The sequence below is a fragment of the Orbicella faveolata genome, unplaced genomic scaffold, assembly GCF_042242905.1.
Source record: "Orbicella faveolata isolate gen_17 unplaced genomic scaffold, um_ofav_v1 contig_36, whole genome shotgun sequence".
NCBI classification, from domain to species: Eukaryota; Metazoa; Cnidaria; class Anthozoa; order Scleractinia; family Merulinidae; genus Orbicella; species Orbicella faveolata.
This window is the reverse complement of record NW_028301565.1, coordinates 5,398,613-5,410,571: the sequence shown is the minus strand read 5'-3', so window position 1 is coordinate 5,410,571 and position 11,959 is coordinate 5,398,613.

Genomic DNA, 11,959 nt, shown 5'->3' with positions numbered 1-11,959 from the left:
CACTCACCGTAGTTGCCAGGACTGGATTACGTGCAAAATGCTACGGCGCAATACACTGTAAAGTCTTTTGGTAGGGGGCACAAGAAGTGATATTCATTTTAATAACGAAGGATGCGAAATTACCTATAGAGTTCACTCAGCCGTTAGGTTTCTTTTCATTGACGAAACGAACAAAAAAGGCAAAACAATTAAAAGCGTGAGAACCTGCTCTACTTAGATGAACAATTAAGTCCAGCACCCTCTGCGAAGTACAACAGTCTTTGTTAAAGCAACGCTCTCAATAAACAATGGTTGCCTTTTTAAGCCATTCTTCAGGTCTATTATAAAGTGATAACTATATAAGGGCTTGAAATATATTTTCATTTTGAAGTGAACATATATTTTGGATTTTTTTATAGTCGACTTCGCCTCGTCTATCCGCTTTGAAGAGTGTTTGCGTCCATATGGAGGCTTAGCGAGGTATTGATAAAGTTTGTAAAAGTTTCATACTGTGAAATGGATACTACGACATTACTTAACTAATGTGATGAATCAGTATTTGGTGATGCGATGTTACGTAAGTTTGTCCTTCTGGGAAAGAAAATGTAAGTGAAAAAGGTTTAGGCTTTGATCAAATCAAGTTTTATTACTCTGGCTCACTTCGATGCTTGCTCAAGTCACACAATTTATTACGTAACGTTTAAATTTTGCCTTGTTTTCCTCTCAACAGGGTAAATGATAATAATGTCAGTAGATTCTTGCAAATCTTATCAAACAACGCATGTCTTGAAGCACTTAGGGACCGTTCATTTTTTATAAGGTAGGGGGGGCTGGTGGGATTTGGGGGGGGGCCATGCGAAAAAAAAATGGCTTTCGAGGGGGGGCCATCCCAAAAAAATAAGGGAAAAAGGGGGGTCACGTGAAATATTTTAGTAAAACTTTAAAATGGCATGATGTTTGAATATCAAAAAAATTGCTATAGAATAAACATAGAAGGCAGGATACAAATTTATTACAAACTTTCCTTCTGCTTTAAAAAAACGTTTGGTGACAAAAAGCATTTGTAGCTACTGAAAAGAAGTATTTAACACTGTTATTTTCGAATGCAACTTTCACTGGCACTCATCTTCATCTCCGCTGTGGTCGAGTTCTTCGTCGCCGCTTGCGCTGCTATGGGAGTCTCTTTCACCAATGCTGCAAGAAGCAGCAATGCTTTCCGTCAGAGTGTACTCTTCAGGGTACATGAAGGTGTAAACGTAATCTCTGATTTCCCGCTCAAGGTTGGTGGTGATTCTGCTTCTTGCAGCATTGGTGAAATAATTTCCTTCCAAGAGCTGTGCGATGTATGGCCCATCTCTTCTAAATATCGACGTGGCAACATCCTCAACTTTAAGACACTCTTCCGGGACGGCCGTTCTAGGAGGGTACACAAGGCATTGTGGAAGATCATTTCCTAGCGGGTTTCCAACACAGATTCCATAAACTCGTTGGACGTTGTTTTCAGTCCGCTTCCTCTCTCTTTCATTTGACTTTCCGCGGTTTTCTTTTTTCCTTCTCCTTTTGTTGATGTGCTGTTTGAGTATGCCTTTGAATATGCTGTTATAATTGCTCTTCTTATTTTCTAGTGCTTCCATGTCCTGCGTGACCTTCGTCAACTTAGCTTCTGTACATTTGATCTGTTTTACATTAAAACTGTAGGCAAATTCTTCACCCTGCTTTAAAGCAAGCCCATTGGACTGAAAGAGTGTGGAATCGTGTTCCTTTACATCTTTCAATATGACATTCAACTTTTCCACCATTGCTCTGTGCTCTTTGATGGAGAAGTTCAGTTTTCTTCCATCACTGGGCTTCAACTGGTACCCTTGCATGGAAAACTCACTCGCCCTTTCTGAACAGCCATCCGCACTTAGAAAGATTGCTTCTTTTGCTTGTAAGATGTCAAACTGCCTGGATCGTTCAGCTGTAAACCTTTTCTTAAATGACTCGTCGCTTTCGCCATTATTGCGCATTTTGGAATGAGCCTCTTTCATGATGCTCATGTAGTAACGCGCTCTTTCCCCGATTGGATTAACAATATAAAGAAGAAAGAGCATGGAAGTGGCAGGCTGGTTTTATCTGACCCAGAGAGCGTTGCTCTATTTGCAGATAAGTTTATTGTCAAATCGAAGTTTGTGGTGGATTATCTTCAGCATCTTGAAGTGCTGGAATTTAAAAGGAAAAAGAGAGCAGAAGAAAAGGCAAAGTTAAGTAGGGAGGAGGATTATCCTTGGACTGAGTTGTGCGAAGATCTAACCAAGCCTAAAAAGCTACGTGTTCCAGAACTAAACAAGTACTCAAACCACCACGGGCTGAAGCATCATTTGAAAAGCAGCAAGAGTGAGAAAGTAAAGGCAATTGTAAGACATTCATGCTTGTAGCAGAAGAGTCCTCTCAGAGCTGGCCAACCAACACTGAGAAATGCCAGGACAGTGACACAAAATGACAACAGGGCAAGTGCTGACAGCAGTGAAAGGGATGAAAGTGACAATGATGAGTATAACAGTGATGCCATTGACTCTGTGGGAGAAGATGACTCAAGTGATGTCATTCTTGCATTCATCAATTCAGATGAGGAAGATGCCAATGAGAGGCCAAATGCCACACGCTCAGGGCGAGCCATAACTAGGAGATCCGAAATTGACTTCTCTTTCTTTTGATTTGTTTTTAAACAACAGCTCTCTGTCGTATAGAGATTGTAAATATTGTCTTCATAGTGAGCACAATAACGTGAAGTAGGGGGATAATAGAGAAATATTAACAAAGTTGAAATCTAAATATTTTTTGTTTATTTTTTTTTTGTGGGGGGGGGGCCATCCCAAAAAATGACCGCTATAAGGGGGGGCCATGTGAAAAAATTGGTAAGCTGAGGGGGGGGGGGTCATGCGATTTTTAAATGGTGCTTCCCAAATCCCACCAGCCCCCCCTCCCTCATAAAAAATGAACGGTCCCTTAGTCGACTGCATGAAGAGATCACCCAGGTAGATATTGAAAATGGACATCATTCGCTAGCCTGGCATGTTCTTTTCGAAGGGAGTGACATGACGACCGTTGTTCAGCGTTGTAGTCAGAAATAACACCATTATTAACCCCTGCTGGGGATTAATTTCACCCTTGTACCCAGTACTGAGCGAAATAAACACCGTGTTCGATTCAGCCACCAATGACGCACATTTCTAAAGAACACTGGACTATTTACAATTGATAGACAAAGCCATCTTACCTAATATGGAAACAGAGGTATTTATGTTCGTACCTTGTAATGTAGTAAACTAACAAGATTCAAAACAACATTTGAAGTTGCTCTTTTCAGGACAATGCACCAGAATTATTTAATGTTCTTCCGCAACTGTTTGGTTCTCTTTATTCTGCAAAAATGAAACACTTGGTTAATTCAAGAAGCTGAAAAAAAGTAAGGAAAGAAAAGAAAACGGGAATTATCTATCATCCAGTTGTTATTGTTATTGTTGTCGTTTTTCTCCTGTGATCTGCTGAAACGTATGCAGTATTTGTTGCTTGAATTAGCGAAATGCCTCAGTTTAGTTGTGAAAAATGCTGCAAAACATTGCTATGCAAAACCGTCCAGATCCTCTCATCAGGAGCCCCATGTTCTGTGTCGCTGACCATGCAGTCAAAATTAAGGGCTCTGCGCGCAACAATACATTGTGAGCTATGTGCATGCTTTTTGTGACCATCGGTCGAATCAGGCTCTGTTAGTGTCCCAAAATCCTTCCTTAGAGTCTATCTGGGTGTTAGAAACTTTTTCATGCACATACCGTTCAGGCATCACTGATCTTACTGAACTTACGCTAAACTTGATTACATGGTATTCGCTATGCTGTGCTGATAAGAGAGCTGCAATTAACTTTTTTTTTTAAGTGGATCATATGCTCATTCCTATCACCAAAATTATTAAAAACCTTATGTCTCCAAAATTCACAGGAATCCGAAAGAGCTATAAGGAGGCAAGAACTATACGCTATAAAGATTTTGAAATAAGATCCTCATAAAATCGTCTGAAACGTGTTTGAAAATCTAAAATTCAGTTTGCAAAACGCTGTTCAATACGTGAGCAAACAGTTGGCACACCAAAATGTTCCCCAAAATATCCCTAGTTGATTTAGCAACAATTAGAAAGTTTGGCTGTTATTGTTTATGTGTAAATGCTGTTTAAATTTGATAATTTTGAGATCACCTCGGTCACTTTAATGATCTCTAAGCCCTTCCCTTCCACTCCTCTGGCAACATGGTCTTTGGGTGTAATTCGTACCCCTTAGAGGAACCATGATAGCATTGAACACTACTATTGCAGGCTTAACTTCCCAAGGGTTTGCTTTATTTCTGTTTTTTCAGTCTATTCTAGCTTATAAAATCAATTTAGTTGAAATACTGAACTAGTAAATCCCGTGTAAAGGTCCCGAGATAACATCAGATGTGAGAAATAGAGTTTTAACCCTCTTTGTGACACCAATGTCAGTTTGTCATTCCGTATAGCTACAATAGGTACTACAAAGTTCTGAAAGTCTCTCACCCACCTTGTTAATATATAGAAGACTTAGTCCCTAGTGAGGGGTATCAGTCTAATGGAGAACCGTCACACTGCAAAGATAAATTTTCTGTTACGTAAGTAGAAGAATAAATGTAAACGACATGTCAAAATACTCTGTCTGGTTTAAATGATAATTAGTTGAACAGTTTTTCCTTTTCGATTTTCAGCTGTCTAAGATTAAACATAAGTAGGCGACATAAGTAGGCATAAAATTTTAAAATGCTGTGGCGCTTGATCGATCAATATTGGTTCAGCTTGTCGTAATTTAATTTTCAGCTGTTCTGGTCTAGAAACAAACACCATGGCCTGATCTATTATTTTTTTACTGTCATTTTCCAAGTTGTTTAACTTAAGGGTCTGGACGAGCGTTGTAATATAATTTATCAATAATGTCAAGAAAATCGCTGAGAAAATTAAAACTGCATTTCAGTTAAGGGACGAGATTCGTCCTTATCTGCTCAAAATGTTTAATTTTCAGCTACTTTCTCGACTTTTTTGCCCTTGAAAATTATGTGTACTCACAACTTTTAAGCAGCTGTCTAAGATAAGAGTATCGAATGGTCCCATTTAATTACGAAGTGCTCGGAAAATTTGGCCTTTGCTCGAATTGGTCGTAAAAATTAGATGAGTGCTCGCTTGCTCGTGCATGCAAAATTTTGAACCGCTCGCATGCTCAGATTCTCGCTAATATGTGCTCGATTGCTAGAACTTTTGTGAATCTAGTCTGGTAGCTCTTAGCTTCTTCCCGGTTAGGCGTGTTCACAACATCGTGGGTACATGACGTAATTTGGCATAAACAAGCCCGGCATAATTGGCTGTAACCTGCTGGGATTGGTTGAACCGCGATAAAATCTTAATGCGTTGCCTAGCTTTGCGCCTGTCAGTCTTGTTTTGGAGGTAAACCAACGTTTCCTCTCATGTCAATAAAAGAGAGATTCAAGTTAGCGGAAAATTTACGAGGTATTTGCTGCTCGCAAGACAAATTTGATCATTGCTCGTGCTCGCAAAAATAAACTGTCTGCCACATGCTCGCAAATGCTCGCAAAGACCATTCGATACCCCTTAATTAAGATCAAAAAGCAAACATCACTTTCCTAATCGAAGTTATTGCACAAGAAAACAATGATTCGACATTCGCAATCGGTGTTTTAAAGTTCTATGGCATGAGTCCACTTCATCTATCTTCCAGTCAGGACCTGTTGTTTGTTTTTATATTTATGAAAGGCCGGGTCCTTTCATAAATAAATGATTTTATCGTCATACATTGTTTCCAAGTTACGAGTGGATTAAATAATCATGATCGGTTGATGTAAGTGTTTTAAGAATTTTTTTTCTCCCACAATCAATCTATTTTCCAGTATATATTATTGAAGTCCGCTCGGCTACTTCCAGTCACTTGTGACAAACAACGTAAATTATTTGGAAAACGCTAATTTCGTTGCGACCTCCTTTCACATGCTTCAAATAAAGTTAATAATTCAGTTCAAAATTCTTATTGTGGCGTTTGTGACAATATATAACTGTAAATTAATATGACTCATAACTCAGTAGAAATTAAAAACGTCTAATTAATTGACTCGGCGTGTGGTTAACTATAGTTAAGTATGGTACTATAAAACATCGGCAGAGTGCGCACACCGACAACATTCCATTCCTTTAAGCAGCCACCTATGTTCCAAAGTGAAGGCCCCCCATTTCTAAAACCCATTGAGTACACATGCGCCCATGAATCAGTTAAAAAGAGATTACGAAACGTCACTTAACTTGATCTAACTTAAGAGTAAGCTCGGTTACTGGTGTGTGGTTTTGACAATAATGGGAATTTTCATGCAAGAGGGTTAGATATTATTTCAGGTTATAAAAAAGTCGACATAAGAAGACATAACATTTTAAAATGCTGTGGCGCTAGATCGATCAATATTGGTTCAGCTTGTCGTAATTTAATTTTTAGCTGTCCTGGTCTAGAAACAAACACCATGGCCTGATCTATTATTTCTTACTGTCATTTTCCAAGTTGTTTAACCAAAGGGTCTGGATGAGCGTTGTTATATAATAGGCCCTTTGCACGATCCGGTCACATGGTACGGAATTAATTATGCTGGGACGCAAGTTACACTGTGGGACTTTCAAAACAAAGTAAAGTCGGGCTGGACTGGTACGAGTTCCTTTGTTTTGGAAATCCCACTGTGTAACTTGCGTCCCAGCATAATTCCGTACCATGTGACGAGATCGTGCAAAGGGCCTATTTGTGAGGTAAATTTTCGGCGATTTCTCAGCCATCCGTTAGGGATTAGGGGAGCAGGGTTGGCGCAGTGGTGAGAGCGCTCGCCTTCCACCAATGTGTCTCGGGTTCGATTCCCGGACCCGGCGTCATATGTGGGTTGAGTTTGTTGTTGGTTCTCTACTCTGCTCCGAGAGGCTTCTCTCCGGGTACTCCAGTTTTCCCCTCTCCTCAAAAACCAACATTTCTAAATTCCAATTCGATCTGGATTATTGTCAGGCACTTTATCATGAGCCTCTGGCTCGGGTGATCGCCCAAGCACTCCCTGTGTTTGACATTAAATTTGCATTTACATTTTTTACATTTACATCCGTTAAAGTTAACCTATCCTCTAAGCTATCAGTATAATTTTTGCAGATCTCAGGTCGAAGAGATCAGCCAAAACGCAAGTTAGCTTTCACCTGGCAGATAAAAGTTTGACTAAATTTAAGTTATCGACCAAACTCCATCCAGACCCTCCATGCAGGGCTTTACAATCACACGTAAAGGAGTAAAGCTGCTATTTGCGATCCTTCGGCAGTCTCCTTTGCAGCGGTTTTTTGGATTTTCACGCGACGCTGGTGGGGAGATGCGTTGCATGACAATGCAAGTAACTGCTGCAAAGAGACTACTCCTTCGCAAGCGTCAGGCGGATTTTTTTTAGTTTGTCATGCCTTGATTAGTTTCATGTACTTGACTTACTGACGTCAAAATATCGCAGGGTTTCTGACAGTGATTTAATAAAAGGAGAGCATAAGCTCCGGAGGGGTACTTGACCCACGGTTGTCTATAGGGGGCTCCGCTGAGGGTTTGAAATCCAGACCCTGTTTAGGACAGAAACACCCTAAGGACTCCACCCAGTGTAGGACCCTACCTTCCATTGTAAGACCCTGTTTAGGACAAGTTATGAATGTTATGAAGTCCCAGTAACACGTGTAAAGGCGCAAACAGGGGGTATAGAGGCCTTTTCAAGATATAGCTTAGCGGAGGATAGTTCTCCCGATATAATCAATCGAACCCAATCGAACCGAATTTCAGTCGAACTCAGTACGTCTGTTAGTCAGTTGTTTTCAATACTTCAGACTTTTTGGCGATTATCTCAGAGGATGGCATGCTCGTTGACTTTTATTAACATAAAAGGGTATAAACGTGTATGGTCAGGTCTGGTAAACATTTGCTGGACCATGTTAACGTAAAACGACTACAGTAACCGTTCTTAACACAAAAAGGAAAGAAAATAAAGCTGTCAAACCATTTTCTAATTTTAGAACTATATTGGACAGCTCTGTGGATCAATAACGACCGATAAAGAATTACAGTTGCTTAGAAATGTTAATCTCTGAGGTCCCGTCCACACCAATCCGTCACCAAAACGGAGCTTTTCGAAAACGCTCTTCAAACCGCGGTGGAATTTGAAAACGTCGAATTTTCGTTTTCGTGTGGACGGAAAACATTTTGAAAATTGAACTTTTCGAAAACGATTACAACACGATAATAACGTCGTGATTTCCTTGACCGAGTTTTCATCAACCACAAATCCAAAATGACCTGTTATTGTTGCGTTTTCAAATTCCTCCGGCGTAGTAACATTTGATGCGTTTTCAGAGTGAAACCTTCGTTTTCTAATTCCTCCGGTGCAGTGTGGATGAGACTTAATATTCCTCCTGTTTCTGTTACCGCGAAAATCTAAAAAACAAATCTACAGAAGACACAACATGAACTTGCACTTCGCTAGCTTACTTTGTCTTTTCTATCATTAGCATAAATCATTATTTTTTATAAATTGTTATGTATTATTATTAGCCAATCAGCCACGGCTCTGTCGTGCTATATTGATACTTATCTGCAGAGCGTAGTAGTAAAAAATACCCACCAACTGGGCTCGTAAGTTAAATTGAAAAGCACGACCACGCAACTTCAAATTGACCAATTTACATTGACAATTCCAATATTGTCTGGTCTCTGAATTAACTGAACGTTTCTATTATTCACTTATTCTGAAACCAGAAGGTATTATATTTGAAAATTAAATCTTGAACTCTGTGCTAGGTAAGCTAGTTCTTGAGTTTTTTCATGTTTATCTTAATCGATTACCTTGTTATTTCTTTCGTAGCAAATTTCATCAGACCAGGAATGATGGAATCAACCGTCGACTTCTGCGGATTCGAGAAAATTCGCTATAACTGAAAACGTTGAAGAAAATGTCAAAATAAGATGTTTTTGTTTTGTGGCTTGCAGTTTCAAGTTTTGATTTGCAGATTTGATGTCAAAATAGTAATGATTAAAGTTATCGCTAAAATATAACTTCGTAACAGAAATAAAACTTCAATCAGGAAACACGGCCCGAGTTAGTAATCAGCAAATTGTTGTTACGTAAGGTGCAATATTTTTAAGCACTGTTTGGAACATCTGATTGAAATGAATAACAAGAATCACTTCTGACTGCTGTTGAGATTTTAGATCGACACGAGATTAGAGATAAGCTTATCACATAGATGTTACACTTCTTGTAAGCTTATAATATTGTGTTTAAAAAAAACGAGACTGCAAAAGCATGCGATATGTAGATCAGGAAGAAGTATATATTCAGATAATTGCATTATGTGACTCAGAATGCTATTCGATCAAATTTACCTCACTGAAAATGAAAGGTCTGAAATCTTTTGTGAAGGGAACGTTTGTTGGTAAAATTCTGTGGAGTGAGAGACCGAAACAATGCCGTGCAAATAATGCTGCGATTGATTTGTTTTCATATGAGTCGGAATTGCGGTTTAGTAATTTTTTTGGAAGCGTTTCTTCAAGTCTTCTTCACATTCTCTGACGGGATAGAAAAATTTGCAGGCAATTTTTCTTCTTTTTTCTCATACTAGGAATTGAATACGAGATTTCTTTACACGAGGGAAAATAGTTTTATTGCTTTCTCATGAATATAGAAGAGAATTCGACTTCATAAACATTCTCCTTCCTATTCAAAATGTTGTTAAATTATTAAAGTGAACGTTTATCTTTAACTCGCATGAAATATTTGCTCAATTCTTATATTTCTTTTGCGCAAGAGATAGAATTAAAACAGAGGATGAAACTGCTGAATAGCAACGTAAAACGACGTCGCGAAAATAGAGGTCTCTTTCTTATAGGAGAGCTTAAATAATCTCTCGGGTTTGTTAGTGATTGAAGTAATTTTCGATACAAACCCCATAAATTATTAGTGTTTTTATGCGAAGTGCACTCCACAAAATTTCCACTTACCTGTCACAGTTCACAGTTCTTCTAAGCTACATCTTATTGCTAAACCATTCCATGTTTGAGAAAGTGTCCTAATGAACAGTGTCGCACTAAAAGTAACGTTTGAAAATTTCCTAACACGTTATTCTTCGTGCAAAAGTGACTGAATTCCGTCACAACGCAGCACATACCCTAAGACAAAACATTACGTTTCCCTAGCAAGAAGTTACCTTATGGTCAATAATTAACGTATGGACTTCAAAACCCGTGGGAATGCTTCAAGCGAAATTCTAGCCAATAGGAAAGCCGCAGTACTGGTTTGCGCATGGGTGCTTGAAAGCCATTCGTAGCGGGTTCGCTGATTAAATTACCTTCGTTTTAACAAGAAAAAAGTGTGGATGGGCGTCAGGATTTACAAGGAAATTGAAAGCTGTAAAGACGTAAATAGGCGGAGTTCGAAGAGAAAAAAACATAACTTGATAGATGTTATCATACATGTTCAGTTAGGACGCTGGAAACTGTGAGTTCTAATCACGTGAAATGGATAAAGAGTTTTCAAGCTGCGATTTCAAGCAATGGGCTTGTTGGTTTACCACCTAAGTGTTAACGTGAAATTCTTGTCGAAACTAAATTCTGCTTAAAATGATATTGTTCAATAATCTATAGAGATACCTACATCTGTAAATCCAAACATTTATCTGTTATATTTTAGAAATTCGTGAGTTATGATCTGCGCGACAATTTGTCCGTCACGTAATTGCTACGAGTGGCTTAAAACTTACTTTCCGTTGCTTCGTGCTAAATTGTATTTTATTTATTGTGCATAGGACCTGGATAATTTTTTATTGTTATTTTGGTGTTTTTCAAATTTTTTGAACTCATCTGCTCCAAATGTTGAAATATTCAGTTCAGAATTGCTGTACCATTCCGCTAGATAACATTTACTTTTTGTGCGTAAAACAGCGTTTGGCATATTTTAATATGACGCGGACACCCCATTATATTTTCTATACTTTATTTATTTATGACTGTTGAATGGAACCAGAAGTCAATTATCTTGTTGTTTTCAAGAATGACGATCATTTAACAAAAATCGAACTTTGCATCCGATAAAAGCAAGTATTTCTGGCAAAACATAACAAAGAAGAGCTTCGACAGATTTCGATCTGTGAAACGATTTGAGCAGGACAGGAAATTATTAGTCAAGATAATTCTCCTCATTAACCTTCTAGGTCTAATTGGCGTAAGGCATAGTATTTGGGTGATTTTAAAGACCGATAAGACAAATTATTCATCAAAAAAAGGAAACAGTCGGTAGGTCATGCCATGTTCGGATTCTGTGCAATGTCATGTCATATTTGAAATTGTGCTAGTGCCGCATGTAAAACTGCACCAGGCTACATTTTAGTTTTGAAATGAACTTTAAATTAAAATTGGTGCGCTATAACATTTGTTCGCTTTTAATTTTTATTGAACTGTGCCAACAAATTATGAGATCGAGATAGGTCAGTATTTTTGATCTTTGTCGAGGGATAACTACGGACTAGCTTGTAGACCTTGTAGCTTAGATTTCTTCCACGTCATTGAACATTTTCCTTGTGCTAGCCAGAGGGATAGAAGCACTGTTGGAGGAACACCTTAGAGTAAAGCAATGTAGTTTTGTTCAGTCACCCAGGCACGCCACAAAAACTTAAAACATATCCTTTAATCGGAGCTCACTATGTACACGTTCTTTCACTGTTGCCGTTCACACACACTCTCTAATTTTCCGGATGTACATGTACTTGTCAGTATAACCGCTGTCCTAATACACTGCAAGCAATTAGCCCAAGAGCACGACAAATAGACGTATACTGGAAATAAAATTCATCATTACAATGGATACTTTTAGTCCTCTACGCTACCAAAAG